Genomic DNA, 13,966 nt, shown 5'->3' on the forward strand with positions numbered 1-13,966 from the left:
TGCTTCCTATTTTATCAGGTTTTTTATTTGGGGCTGGATTAATATTTAGATGCAGCTTTTTTTAATGGATAGTGAAACAATGTGCAGTTTCTGCTCTGCTTCTTGCTTTCTGACCCTTTTCCACTCTTTCCTATCACAGTTGTACTATAGCTAGTCACACTGTAGACCTCATGTTTTAAATGCTGCATCAAGAAACTTTTATTTTTATTTTTATTTGCTTGTGAGATGTTTAGCAGACATTGGGTCAGCCCGTGAACTCTCTATTGACATTATTGAACCCTTACTCATAGAGTTAATGTGACTAGCTTCAAAAGCTTGAAGAATTTACATATCAGGGATTTGATCCTGTCAGTCCCTTTTCATGCAGACCGTCCCACCTTTCAAATGTGAAGTCAAAGGATGTATCTTAAATAAAGCAGGTTGGATACAGTCCTTAACAAAACTAGTCAGAAAAACACAAGATACATTCCAGGGAGCAGAGGCCTTTTCAGGCAAGAAAGAAACTTCTCAAGGATGTGGTTTTCCAAGGTCAATTTCAGTAACAATAAAACTCAAATCTGGTTAGGAAAAAGTGATGGAGGCTAACTGGTAGTTGGAAGTTTAGACTTCTAAGCAGTGAGAAGCACTTTGTCCAGCATTCAGTGAGCAACCTGAACCAGACATCATCATCATCATCATTAAAGTCCATCACATGGACCTTGAACATGGAACTGTCATGGGAATTTCTACCCAGTTTTGCTAAATAACTTACTGCTTTAAAATAACACACAGTTTTGATCCCTTGAAAATATTCAGCAGAAAAAAAAAATTTTGTATCCCTGCAAATATTTAACAAATATTACAGCATTCCCTGGTATATGAGCACAACACTGGTTTCTTCTCTTTATTTGGGGTAGGACGGACAACAGATGAAACATAATGACTGTCTTATATGTATGCTGTATTTGCTGATTTTATTGAATTTACCTCTAGAGATGCTCCTAAATAGCTGTCTTATCAAACATATCCTGCAGATACTTGCCCTTAGACCTACTAGCTAGTAATACTTTCTCTAAGCCAATAGCATAAAGACTGAATTTACTACACAATACAGGTTTTCTGCTCTGTTGTTATCCCATAGTGAGAAGACTGGGAGTGATCAGTAAAAGATCTAACTCTGCTGAGAATATTTTATTGAAGGCAGTGAGAAGAACACCAGTGTAAATTAAACTACCTTTAAAATAATTAGTCCTGGTAACAGTGTAGCCACCACAGAAAATAAAACAGCCGAGAAGCAAGGTAAAGAAATATGTGCTGTAACTTCACTATGGATCTATACAATGGCATTTAACACAGCTCTATCATCTATATTCACTGTGATGTCTAATTTTAAGAGAGCTTATGGTGTTAATAGAGTAAGACACAGCCCTCTAGTACGTAGACAAGAGGACCCAGAGCCTAGCAGTACTGAACTGCTGTCAGTAGGTGTTAGGAATTCTTGATTGCTCTGTTAGATTGTGGGACGTAGGTCCACATTCCCTGTCCATAGTAGGCTGTCTAAGTGTGCTCTTTTTTTTATTTCACTCTCCACAGGATAGACTTGTGTTGTAGCGGAATAAAGAAAAGGAAAGATGGAAAATATTTTCATCTGATCTCAGTAATTGGAAAGAAAATTTCTCATTCTTTTTGGGAGACAGAAAGGGCAAGATCGTGGAGTAGCTTCTCCACAGCTATTAGCTGTAGACTTGTCATTAATGTTGAGTTTCTCCTCTCAAGTTCATAACTTCTTTAAAGAAATTTCCTATCTTGGGCATTACAACACAACTTCTAGAGTCTTATGCCTATACATGACACCAAAATCTATCCTTTTTCCAGAATTAGCATTTCTTGAAATACTTAGCAGAATTAATGGCATTAGGTCTTTCCATAAATGGTGAGAAAATAACAACAGTGAATTCTCATTGTGAATTCCCACTCTGAGTTAATTTCCACTTTGAGTCACCAACCTTGCAGGTAGTCTGTTTAATGCCAGATAGTATCCCCTGCCCTTTAAAGGGCAAGAAATCTGCAACGTAACTTTACCACTTTTGACTCTGTCCTCTGTTAGAGGTCTCCTGAAGATTCACTGCAAATGCAGAGAAAGGGAAGTTATATTTATACCCTTATTAGGCGTAATGCCATTTTGCTTAGCTGGCAGAGCTGAACAGTTTCTTATAATCTATCCGACTGGCTAATTGTACAAGTGCAGTACATGTGTTTTCTCTTCTGAGTAGCTGTGTGTGGGTGCTGAGAGCAAAATGTTATGCTTGCTGGCATTGTGCAAAGAATTTCAGCAGTAATGTAACAACAACTTTGTCTCACAGTTTGGCAGTGAGGTTTATTTAATACAACATCGTTCTCAGTGTACTATTCCAGTGATTTATGACCTCCCCAAAATTACTTTTTCACCTGGTATTTTCCTGCTTGTTCTTCATCAAAAGTGATTATTTGTAATGAGAAAACTGGAAGAGAATCCTTTCAAAGTATTTGAATTATGTGAGCATAATAAAAGGAGTTTCTCCTGCCATTAAAAAAATTAAACTTTTTTAAGCTGGAGTCCTTTGAAAAGCTGAATATATTGTTTCACTAGGAAAGTTTTCTTCAAAATTCAGCATTCACAGTTCAAGCAAGTGTAGCCTTGAATGAAAGGTTTGACATAGATGTAATTGTCAATATTAATGCATTCCCTTACTTCTCTTCTTTAGGACTACCACTGACTTTGCCATGAGAAAAAAAAAGGGGGAGGGCGGGGTGGTGAGAAAAAAAAGACAAATTGCATGTCATTAGCAAAATTCAGCTCTTCTGAATGGCAGTTCAGCCACCATGCAAATAAAGACCATGAATTCTTCTCATCCCAATAAAAACAGGACAAAGGACCAGTTACGAAAAAAAAATTTCAGTCAAAACCCACAACAGGTCCTATCAAAAAAATGACAAAAGGACACAAAGAGAGCCAAATCATATAGTTGCTAGTAACACACGATTAAGTAGGGATGCCCAGAAGAAGAGCAGGTCATAAGTTGATATTAAAACTGTTGGTTTTTTTAAAAGTATAAACCAATTGAAAAACCATTAAAAAATCTAGAACCCATATAGGTCTTAAGTTAAATTATTTTTCTGTCTCAGTTTATGGAAATGAAATCTGGAAATCCACTGTAGGGATAGATAGGCTTCTAGATGCCTTAGAAAGGAAGCGCCCGAGAGAAACAATTAGTATTAAATGCAATAAATTCATAACATGACAGGACCAGTCAGAAATGTCAACATTGCTATTTCTCTTAAGTTACCTGTAAAAGAAGATGGAAGTTTCTGGGATATGTTTTAAATATGGTAGCTATACCATAAGGCAATTGAAGGAATATGTAAATAGGTCTGAATGGAAAGCCTTCATGTAAAAAACACATTGAGAAAGAAACCTAGTAGCAGAGAGGAAGTGCTAGGAACAGCCCATCTGAGAAATAGTTTTGTTAATAGCGTGAAAAACTTTTGGAAGCCTGGAAATAGTTCAAATTCTTGTTTAACTTTGCTTATTTATTTTAATTTGTGTATTCTTTCATGTTGCATGTGTGGATTTTCTTGAATATGGTTTCCAATTTCTGAGCCAACTATTAAAAATGAATACAATTTATGAGGCACAGAAAATTTTAATAAGCATAACTGGAGTCTCAGTGCTCTCAAGAGAAAGAAGGTTAGACTGGTGTCTTGCAGGCAATATACTGCTTTGGAAAACAATTGCCTTGCCATGTTAGTGAGACATCTTAATACAATGTGTATTATGTTAATAATAATTACAACATTAACTCTTTTTGGAGGTTAGGGGAAACAGTCAAAGGCAGCTGCATTTGTTTTCAGTACTGACAAATGCTACTAACCTGGTGAAATTCTGATTTACTTAAGTTCTGTGGCAGATTCACCACTTACTCTATTGAGCCCGTGCTTTCACCTTGCTGGTCCAAGGTTATGTATCAAGAAACCCTGAACACATTCTTTGCTGACAAACCAATTAGGGCTGAACTTCTGGTAAGATGTTAAATACTCTCAACTTCCAGTAAAAGGCATGAGAGTTTACACATTCATTGGTTATGAAGCCAGACGGTACCTTTGTATTTATCTTGACTGTCTCCACTCTGTAGGCTATGAGAATTCCTTTAATTAATTGTTAAGCAAACTTGAGTATATCTTTAGAACAATGTCCGGGCTTAACCTAAATATGTCAAGCATGGAAAACCCATCCTAGTTTTTTGAAGTTGGTCCAACCATTAAATTATTCTTCCTGTTAAAATGTTATGCCTATTTGTCTAATATTATCTAGTTTGAAGCTTTAGGCTTTGGTTCATGTTGTCTCCATATAGGTCAATATTAATCAGAACATACTGCTTCTTTCTTTCTAATTTGAGATTGATCTTTTGTAGACTTTCATGAGAAGATGTGTTTTTTGACATTTTAAGGGCTTCTATGGGTTTTCTTTCAATTTTTCAGCACTACTGTATATGAAAGGCACAACATTCACGTCTTTGCAGAAACTTTTCCTAGGCAGTTCATACTCTTTCCCTTGGGTGGTGAAAAGGCTTCAATTTCTATTAGAACAACAGCAATTGCTTCAGTTCTGACTTCTCATCCGGAACTCTAAAACTGCACTAGGGCACATCACTGATAAAAATAATCCTAATCTCATATAGACTATTATAAAATAGGATATGTTTTAGAATATGAAAAATGCACTGGTTAAAAAGCTGATGATGAGCATAGTTTTTTAAGGTGTTTATCTAAATAGGAGTAGCACTCAATAAGACTATCACTGAAAAAAAAAAAGGGAAAGGGATTTTTATCTATATTTTAATGAATTGTAGGACTTAGCTTGAATTTAAATGTTTTCCTGTTTATAAGCTTCCACGTGATTTTGAGTTATTGTAATGCTTGCATCAAAACCATAAAGGTATTTCAGCATTTCCAAATATCACAGGGTTAATATTCAATATGTCTTAAAAAAATTAAAAGGGTTGTGTATTTCTAAAATCTTTATTTTTGTATAGACAACTTAGCAAAATTACACATTTATGCTTGTTTTATTTACTAGTGTTTAAAGACAAATACTTAATTTAATCTGTATTTTTAATTTAGCAGTTATTCCATGGTAATGACAGCCTGTGTTCAGATTTCAGTAGCTGTTTATTTAAAAGAATCATGAAGAAAAATGCACTGATTACAAGAATCTCTGTGATACAGGATGCAAAGTTGTGCTTTTTGGGGGAAGAGTCTTCTGTAGCACGGTTCTTGTAGTATCTGATAGCAGCTCATATGAATATTTTCCTACTTCTAATAGACATTCTGTCCTCAAATTTGTGGTAGAATACCCAGGTGCTTGGGTTGCTTCCCTGCTGACCAAGGTGAGAACTGATTTGTAAGACTGCAATTATTGATACTTCGGGCCTTTGTCCGATCCTTCTTGTGATGTGGTTTCTCTAAGAAACAGGACAGGCTGAGTTGTAACAAAAGCTAGAATAAATCAATTGTAAGACTAATAACTGCAAAAAAAGTGGATCAAGTTCTTGGTCACAACCTGAGTGAAAGATGGGAATCACTGGTTTATATATATTTGAATTATTTGATTGCATGTCACATACATAATGGATGAGGTTGGAAGGGGTCTATGGAGATTGTTGAGTCCAACTCCCTGCTCAAACTAGGGTCATGTAGAGCAGGTTGGTCAGGGCCATATCCAGTCAAGTTTAAAATATCTCCAAGGACAGAGAATCCACAACCTCTCTGGGCAACCTGTTGCAGGGTTTGACCACCCTCACAGTAAAAAGGTGTTCTGGGTTTTGGTTGGGTTTTTTTGGTTTTGTTTTGTTTTAATTTAAATGGAATGTTCTGTACTTGTCTCTTTATTGATTTGGTTTGCTTTTTATTTTTTTAATGGTAGTGATGGAAATATCTCATCTTGCTAAGTAGAACTGGAAAGGACCTCAGAAGATAAATTTTAGCATCTCCTTGCTCCAAAGCAAGATCCTAAATCATTCCTGATAGGTATTTGTGTAAGAAAAATGTATTTCAAAAATCTTCCAGTCATGAAGGTTTCACAGTCTTAGGCAATGTGTCCCAGTGCTTCACTGTCTCACCTCTGAGAAACTTTTCCTGATGCTTAAAGTAATCTCACTTACTGTGGTTACCGAGTACTTGTCTGTTTCAGAGGGCCATGGAGAAACAGTTATTTCATTGTGGCAAACTTTTTTACACATTTTAAGACTGTTCTGATCCTGTCAGTCTTCTCTCAAATATATCAGTCCAGTTCTCACTCTTCCATCCTATGTCAGTTTTCTTAAGTCTCTGATCATCCAAGATGCTCTTCTTTGAGCTTTATTTTCTAAAGGAGTCATGTCTTTCTTCAGGTACCATGCAGCGTACAACACGGTACTCCATTTCAAGACATACTGGTAATAAATAGAATGATTTTTTCAACTGTTCTGCACATAATGATTTGGTTTATTCTTCATTTATATGCATTTCATATGCTATTCATGCATGTTGAGATTAGCAGTAGGCAATGTAAAACAAAAATGCAAACACTTTTGTATGCACAATGCCTGTTACGCTGTGTAAATGCAGTTTTAGGGTTTTCCATCATTTCCATCATTGATACATGGCTTATGATTTATATATATTTGAATTTAGCAAAAGTAAGGTACTGGTATTCACACGGTATTTGGACTTCAGAAAGTCTGGGGACAAGTGATCTCTTGTGGATAGACTGTGATGGAATGCTTGTTGCTAACAGAGTCATGCTTAGTCCTCTTTGAATATTAAGTGTAAAACTTTCTTGAGCATTTAAATAGAGCAGTAAAGATTTGCTTAGCAAGTAATATCAACAAGAGAAGTTTGCAGGCACTGGTGTTCCTTAGTTTGAAGAAAACTGAGGGGAAATATTTATATTTACAAGTATGGAAAAGAGTATTAAATGGGGGCAAAGCTAATCAGTCCAATTACTTTAATCAGTCCTTAAGGATAGATCAAAAAGTAAAGAACTAATCTGGAAACATTGAGATATTTAACTGAAGTATGCAGATGAACTAGTAGGAACAGTATTGCTGGGTAAGTTGTTCAGAGTGAATTTTTTATCTGTGTCTTTTTTTTTTTAGCACATTATCCATAAAAGGGTTTAAAGAAATCTCTTGGTTTTTTCTAATGTCTTCAGAGACAAGAATGATCCTAAGTAAGCAAGGTTTATAGCAGGTAGTGTGATTTTTCCTTACTGTGTGATCTGACTAATTATTGGCAGACTTGGAGAAAGATCCTGAAATTTTATTTCTGATTGTATTATTAAATAATGTTCATGTTAATAATGTGGGATGCAAACATTTCTTATGTTCTATCATTAGAGAGCTGAGCAAAGACTAATGTCTTGATCAATGTAGAAAAGTAAAGGATGCAGTGCTTCATGATGAGTAAGTCATAGTGGAGCAAAGAGAATAAGACAGAGGCAAAAGAAAAGAGAAATATTCACAAGTCAGTAGACATAATTTAGGGTCTCCCATGGTGTACCCAGATTGGGTACACACTGAGACTGCCCTGCATTTTTGGAAGTATAGTCTTGTAGTAGGTCTTCTTGAAGCCACCTCATTTTGATCTGTTTGGTCCTCTCTTCCTCAAACCTTCAATACTGTGCTTCCAAACTTTCCACCTGCTGATGCCTAGGGACTACTTGCCCCTGAACAAGTGGGTACTCATTTAAGTTAATTGGAAGCACTTCTTATTTGGCCTGAATTGCCGTGTCACCAATGCTGCAAGCAGGCAGGGATTATTCTTTTTTTTTTTTTAATAGTTTTTCTTTGTCTTCTTTGGAAGGCTGGGCATGTTAGTTTCAATCTGCTTTTTGAATGTGAAATCTTCATTCTGTTTTGCTTCAAAGAAATCACCCATAGTAAAGTAATGACAGATGCAGCTCAGGTAAAACTGGTATTCACTCCCAAAGTAATGATTCATTGATGCCTTACATGTGGACTGAAAGAGAACTTCGGTTAAGTATTATTACAGGAAAACGTAAAAATCACTCTGTAACACTGAGTACATCATCGGGGAAATAGCAGCTTATCATCACACAGCATAACCTGAGTTTGTTAAACACTTTTACCAACTCAGGTAATATCCCTGATCAGACCACCAGGTACTTAATTTCTAAACTACACCAATATCTCTTCTCTCACTCTGCAAAAACACATTTTGATAAAAATGAGATAATCATTTTAATTCCATTTAACTCACATACTGATGCACGAAAAAGCAAATATGCTTGGAAGAGGCAGCTCAGCAAAAAAAAAAAAAGCAAAACAAAAAGCTCTAAGAGCACCCAGTTCTTCCTTGGTGTTACACTTAAGGTTGTTACAGAAGCAATAATAAAGAACAATTTTGTACAAAGATTTCTGCTTTTAAAATGTGCTTTTAATATGTAGACATATTCAGAGCAGACATGAGAAAACTAATTGGATTCAGCCTTTTTCTCTGAAAGACAGGCAACCTTTGATTTACTAACATTATTTCATTAACAGTCATGATCTGATTCAAAATCCTATGGATTTATTTTTCAATACAGGTCACAGCTCTGACATTTCTGACTTTCTTACTTTCATTTTCTGTTTTTGTACTTCAAAAAAAAGGTCTTCCCACAAAAAATTTACAAACAAGCAAAAATTAAGAAGTAGTAGAAAGGCATCTGGAAGGTCAATGCCTGGTTGCACAGTTGATGTCACGTGCAAGGCTATGTCTTTGATAACTACTTGGTTCACTTTGAAGAGTAAAAACCACAGGGGACAGATAGACTAACTTGAGGGGGCAAGAGCACCTTTGCCAACAAGTGAGGAAGACTTTAGTCTAGGTTTGTCAGGAAATGGCGACCAAAGCCTGAAGAGAAGTATAGGGAGGGATGAGCGACAGTGAGGAAGTACCGGGGGACACAACATAAAGGAGGCTCTCATATTTCCACTCAGAAAGCAGTGTTACTGGAGGCCTATCTCAGAAACCTGTGCATTAATTCACACAGCATGAGAAACACACAGAAGTCCGGGTGCAGTTGCAGAGCTATGATCTCATCAGGATCACAGAGACATGGCGAAATAATTGGTTTGCAAAGAGTGTTGTGATGAATGGACGTGGAGTCTTTAGGCAGGACAGATCAGGAAGATGAGGAGGGGTTACACTTTACACAAAGGCATAAAGCTCAAAGGCACAAAGCAGCTCAAATTTGTGTGTTTATGGGTTAAGGAGCATTAAAAAGTCAACAAGAGTGACTTCATGATGGGTGTCTGCTGCCAACCACCTAATAACAAGAAGTAGGTTAAGCTTTCTTTACACAACTGAAAGAGGCCTCACAGGTGCAGGCCCTGATTCTAGGGAGGAACACGAGCTACCCCAACACTTACTGAAAGATGGCTGGGCAGAAGCAATCCAGCAGATTCCTGGAGTGTGCTTAATACAATTTCTTGATGGACAAGCTGACTAGGAAAGATGCTCTACTGGATCTGTTACTCTCAGAAAGAACTGGCTGGGATTGTGAAGATCATGGCAGCCTTGGCTTTAGCCATCATGAAATGGTAGAGTTTAAGATACTGAGAGAAGTGAGCAAGATTAATAACAGAACTACAAACATGGACTTCAGGAGAGCAGAAAAATGATGGACTACAGTCTTACTATGTTAACTTGGTACCAAGCACCTGCTGTCTGTGAGATCATTCATTCTGTTTGGCTGTGTCTGTGTTTGGGTAATTTATCAGACAGAAAATTAGAGCTAAAGCTTTAGATTCAGGCTCCTTCTCACATTTTTACAGTTGGTTATATCCACTGAACACAAAGCCTCTTTGAAACTCATGTATTTATTACTTTTTTCCTGTTTACAGCCAGTATTTTCCTGATTTCTTTGTAGATTTATTTAGAAACAAATCATTTCATCCCCTGTGTGAAAAGGGGATATGAGTTCTTGGAACTGATTTTCTAGTTCCAAATCATGTGTGCACTATATGATGAAATGTCACTGACAAGAATGAATGAAGAGGTCAATAGGTGAAATGTGGAAATGAAGTGCTATAATCCTGAGAAAACCAGAGTCAATTTTGCTGGTTTATGAGGCTGTCATAATTTCTAATATTTGGAACCAAACTATGTGAGATAATCAAGTGCTGCTATGTGTCAGATTTACTCCACAGGAGTTGGATATGCTTTGTTCCAAACCCATTTTTCTCCACAAACTTTTCTTATGGAATAAGAAAGCCCCATGCATTTTCTCTTTCTTTCCTGGTCTCCAATTTACATCTGAGAAGCTGAGGCAACGAGAACTTTGGAGGTGATGCAGTTAACAGTACAAGCAGGAGAATTTCAGGCTTCATCGGTCTGCCTAGCACATAGATCTTACGATCAGACATTCAAGTATGCTTAGGCCACCTTCGCAGCCTTTTGTTAGCATATTCTGCTTTTGTGCTGGTGCTGCACCACTGAAAACTTTTACCTAATATTAAAATGCCTTCTTATGTCCTGGGTTTCAACCCCCAAGTTAGATGCCCTCTCTCCCTGTATATTGCTTCAGGAATGTCAGGTGCATAGACATGGTATTCATGAAGACATTGTGCTAATGTGTTAAGAGTATCATAAGGCTATGTGCGAACCGGCACAGGCAGGACACAGGAACAACCACAAAACCACAGATGAAATGCGAAGAGTAAATTTATTTTTGTTACCTTGCCAACTGGGGGATCCCCCAAAGCAGCACCCATGCAGAGGCACACAAGTGGGGATACAGGCATGTTGGAGCTCGGTCCATGCTAGAGGATCACTGAACCTACTGTTTTCACCTGTATTTCAGGGATTCACACAGGCATAGTTTACCAGTGTGCTTTGATCTTTCCCGCAGGAAGGCAGGAATCTCAAGCATGTTCAATAGGGTGTCTCTAAGTCTATCACAGACCTATCTTGTCTAAACATAGATGTTCTACTTGCCAAACACTCAAGACTAAACAACAATTAATGATATATGTGTTTTTCAGCACCTCAGCTGCAAGTCACTTGAGTGTGTTTACAATCCTCCTCACCAATCTTCCATTATTTTCCCACAGGCTAACGTAGAGACCCATGCTTAGGCTACATTTCTAAGAGAAAGACTTATATCCATACAAAATAAATTTCAAGGCAGTTCTTCTAGCTTCTAAATAAGTGCTCTATTTGGCAGTAGAAGATGAGAAGTAGAGTATTGTCACTTTTTGACTGTGTTTTGTGGGACAGTTTATAATTTTCTAAGCACTACTGATAGGCTTTGGACCCCAGAGGTAAGCTATGTGGGGAATTCCTTTTATATGACTCTTGATTTAGCTCAGCATGAGATAAACAGAGCATGCACAATCTCTAAGTGGCTCTGTAGTTGCCCACCAGCAGAAATTTAGAGTCCTGACAACTATAATGAGAAAACTTGTAGGCCTTCAGGTTTAGATGGTGAATTTTAAGGGACATATTTTGGACATGGATGCTCATGGTGTCATATAAATACCTTTAGCCTTCCTAAGACGATAACCGGAAGTGCATAGAGTATTCTTTGTAATCTAAGAAAGATAAGAGATCTGAGGAAAATAAGAGATATGAAAAGTAAATGTAATTTTTAGGTATCTGCTTCTTTATGTTACTTTCTTCTAGTCTAAGCCACTTACAGGTATTAGTGTTCCTTTTTTTTTGGTCTGAAGTACATGCCTGTGCAGGACAGGGAGGGGGTTCCAGTTTGCTGAGAGCAATTCTGTGGCTAAGAGAAATATAGTCCTGATACTGTGACTCAGAGAGAATTCTGTGCAGCTCTAAGGAACTGTATCAAACTGTCAACTTCAAGTGATTCCTTCCACCCGCATACTTACTATTGTCTATTTTGGCACCGAGGGAAGAAGAAGGATGGAGCTAAGTGAACATTACAGTAAGGTTAGATCTGCAGTATGATGCTGCAACCTTGTGATCCCTGAGCTGTTTCTTAGGTGCTCTGTGAGAGCAGCTCGGAACACCTGGCGTTTGTTTTCAAGAGTGACCATTAGAATTTGTTGTGCTGCATGTTTGCCAAGCCTTTGAAGAACTAGTTTCACAAGGTCAGGTTGGAGGATGGCCTTGTGTAGGCCTGGGAAGATGTGGCTGAAGACAGTCACGAATATGTCTACGGAATGTTTTTAACTGTTCTGAGGACTGGCAAACATCCCAGCTGAGCTAGATATGTGCTCCTGTGTTAGTAGTATTGGCTGTATGCTGTTAGTACTTTCTACATCTTTGTTGAAACATATATAAGTTGGATTCTTTTGTGAAATAAAGGGGATCTTGCACAGAAAACTTAAGCGCTTGATTGAGTCGCCGCATGTTCCTTTTGTGGTGCATGGGCTTTTTGGAATAACTTAGATATGCTTAAGAAAGAAAAACAAAATATTAGGGCCTTTAACCAAAGGAAATGAAAATAAAATGAATGGGGTTTGACTGAATGTTAGGTACATGCAGTGGCACGCCTTGGAGTGCTGATGCTCAGAGGCAAGTTGTGGATCTCTACTGGCACACATCCGCATCTGCTTTCCATAGAAGGCAATGTCTGAGGAGAATGGAGTTTGTATCCCTGGTATCTGATGAAGAAGAAGAAATCCTGTGTATTATAGATATTGGTGAATTGTTCACTGTGTTAGATGGTTTAACTGTGTTTTGTCAAGGAAAAACTTAATACACTCCAAGCTCAGCTTTCCTCCTGCAGTCTGATAGAAAGAATATGATCCTGATCTTTTGAGAATGCTCAGTCTCTGATCCAGAGGCTCAGACTGTGACCATCAAACAAGGTAGGTACAAACAAACTGTATTAACTCAACTGAAGTGTTTTCAGTAGTACAGCCAGAAGAGATTTAAGCCTGTTTGTTTTAAATATATTTAGTCCAAAGGAATAGTGAAATGCAAGGTGAAATTATGAAATGCGGGATGAAGGTGAAGATAAAATAACCAAAGAAATAACCAAGGCTAGTGGTGGATGTGAAACCTGTAAAAGTTACTTGTGTAGCCAGTAGAAGTAACATTGTTATGTACCCAATTCAGCTGAGAAACAGTTGGTAAATCAATATTAAAGTACATAAGATAGAGCAATGGTGTTACCATACCATGTTCCTTCTGCTAGCCTTGATGAGAGTTGCGGTGAGTTGATCCTGGCTGGGTGCCAGGTGCCCACCAAACCCACTCTATCATTCCCCCTCCTCAGCTGGACAGGTGAGAGAAAATGTAACACAAGGCTTGTGGGCCAAGAAAACGACAGGGAGACCACTCACCAATTACTGTCACAGGCAAAACAGACTCAACACGGGGAAATCAGTTTTATTTATTACCAATCAAACCAGAGTAGGGTAATGAGAAATAAAAACCAAATCTTAAAAACACTTTCCCCCCACCTCTCACTCCTTCCCAGGCTCAACTCCACTCCTGATTTTCTCTCTCTCCTCCCCAGCAGTGGCACAGGGGGACAGGGAATGGGGGCTGTGGTCAGTTCGTCACACATTGTCTCTGCCGCTCCTTCCTCCTCAGGGGCAGGACTCCTCACTCTTCCCCTGCTCCATTGTGGGGTCCCTTCCATGGGCGACAGTCCTCCACAAACTTCTCCAACACGAGTCTTTCCCATGGGCTGCAGTTCTTCATGAACTGCTCCAGCATGGGTCTCTTCCGCGGGGTGCAGTCCCTCAGGCACAGACTGCTCCAGCGGGGGTCCCCCATGGGGTCACAAGTCCTGCCAGAAAACCTGCCTCAGCATGGGCTCCTCTTTCCACGGGGCCACAGGTCCTGCCAGGAGCCTGCTCCAGTGCAGGCTTCCCACAGGGTCACAGCCTCCTTCGGGCATCCACCTGCTCTGGCGTGTGGTCCTTCATGGGCTGCAGGCGGATATCTGCTCCACCGTGGACCTCCATGGGCTGCAGGGGCACAG

The sequence above is a fragment of the Aquila chrysaetos genome, chromosome Z (genome assembly GCF_900496995.4).
Source record: "Aquila chrysaetos chrysaetos chromosome Z, bAquChr1.4, whole genome shotgun sequence".
Taxonomy (NCBI): domain Eukaryota; kingdom Metazoa; phylum Chordata; class Aves; order Accipitriformes; family Accipitridae; genus Aquila; species Aquila chrysaetos.